Source organism: Pinus tabuliformis, chromosome J (genome assembly GCF_031772625.1).
Source record: "Pinus tabuliformis cultivar Carrire ecotype Pingquan chromosome J, CPIR1, whole genome shotgun sequence".
Lineage (NCBI taxonomy): Eukaryota > Viridiplantae > Streptophyta > Pinopsida > Pinales > Pinaceae > Pinus > Pinus tabuliformis.
The window spans coordinates 853,000,023-853,002,293 of NC_142295.1; positions in this window are offsets into that span (position 1 = coordinate 853,000,023).

The following is a 2,271-nucleotide window of genomic DNA, read 5'->3' on the forward strand; positions in this document are numbered from 1 at the left end:
GCAAAGTGTACCAGTTAAATTGTTTAATGGAAACCTTCAGTTCCCAAAGCAGGTTACATTGAATGGCAGCCAACAAAGTCAAATCAAGTTGTGCAAACCCATCCCAGCTCTCAAATCACAGTTAAAGCATTTAAAGCCACCGAACTACAATGGAGCAGAAGCCCATGCACAGTTATTATAGAAACACTGCACCAAGCCACCGAGGACAACACATTTAATCAGTTTTGATACGGCTGCCCTTCGCACAGCTCAAGATATTTTCTTGCATTTATTTCTGGATAGGATTAGGTTAAAAGTAATCATTTCTCAGACCTGTTTAGGTCAGGTTGTAATAAAGGCAATTAGGAGAGTTTTCCCTATATATACCACCCTCTGTATTGTTTTAAGGGTTGGTTGATTGATAATTCTCACTAGAGACTCGCACTGTATACCTGATATTGTTTCTATAATCAAAGATTGCTGAAAGCTTGGAGAAGACACTGTCTGATGTGTTGTTAATGATTTCTAGAGACTGAAAGATGGAATTCCTGCGCTGCAGCATGAAACAATAAGTGCATCTTACCTCTGTTCATTGTTTACCACTATCTAAATAGCAGAAAGAAAGATTAGCCTAGAACTTGTTTAAATACACTCTATGCTCAATTTTTGTTGTTTCTTTATGTTTTCATCTAAATGAATTGGTAATGGATATGAATTCCTTCTGGCTCATATTTACCCTAATTCACCTGTGTTTTCCAATTATCTAGGGATTCTTTACTGCCCCTAGGTAGAGCTCCGTTGCCTCCCTCTGTTAAGCTGATTGAGAGATTCTTAACTGCCTCTCATTACTTAGCATTCACTCCATCCTTTAAACCTGAAACATTGTTTCATGCGCAGTTACCTTGCTCCATATCTCTCTTGTGACCAAGAAAACGCACCATCAGTCCTACTCTTTGACTGCATGCCCAATGGTTTGAAACTTTCACACTATACCTACCTCTTTACCTGAAAACATCAATCTTCCCACCAAAATCAAAACAAAAACTCCCGAATTCAATAGCTAGCCTAAAATCCTTTCAAATAAAGCTAAATCATAAAGAGATAGCCCTCTCTGGCTGCAGGTGGGCTAGAACGTGCAGTCCAAAGTTGGTCTGTGGTTACCTCGGCCGTATCCCTTTATTACAATCTGAGGGACAACCTGAGTGATAACATGATCAACATCCTATAAATATCTTTTAAGGAATGAAACATAGAAAAGATCATGGACTTTCACTAATGGAGGAAAAACAAGTATTTATGCCATCATTCTAATCCTTTCAAAGATATTTAAGGGTCCACCATACTGAGCTGCCAACTTGGTACATGACCCTATATTCAAGGATTTATTCTTGGGATTGATACATAAGTAGACATTTCTCTAACCTAAAACTCCTTGAACATTCTATTTTGATCCACATAGCTCTTCTTCATGTCGTGTGCTTCCTTAAAATTCATTTTCATAAACTACATTTGTTGCTCCATCTCTCTAAACATATTGGATCAAATTAACACATTTCTCAATGGATCACTCCGACTAATAGGATCATTACAAATCCTCCCATAGAGAGTCTCAATTGGACTCATCTTCCAGGATTCCTCATAGTCGCTATTATAAGAAAACTCTACGAGTGTAAGATACTCCTCCCACTTCCTTTCTTGATGCATGACATACATTCTCAACAAGTCCTCAAGGATTACGTTAACCCTTTCTATCTTCCCATTTCTCTATAGATGATAAGTGATACTAAAGGCTATCTTTGTCCCTAAGCCTATAAAAAAATCCTTCCAAAATGTGGAATTAAATTTGGCATCTCTAGTTGATATAATCCTTTTGGGAACTCCATGCAACCTCACTATCTCCCTAATGAATATTTGAGCCACTTCACTAGCTAAATCAATAGACTTCACTACAATGAAGTGAGCTAGATTACTCAACCTGTCAACCACAACAATGACTAAATCATGTTTCCTTGATGTCCTTGGGAAACCTATAATGAATTCCATGGAAAGGACCTCCCATTTCCATTCTGAAATCAAAATAGACTGCAACAAACCAACTGGATGCTTGCATTCAACTTTCACCTATTAGCAACCCAACCCATTAGCAACAAGCTTAGCCACATCTTTCTTCAAGATAGCCTAATAGTAGAACTTCTTAATAGTTGTCAAAGTCTTCTCGTATCTTGGTTGGCCCGATTTTACATGAAACTCTCTCAAGATAACCTTTTTCAATTCACTACTGTCAGGAACATA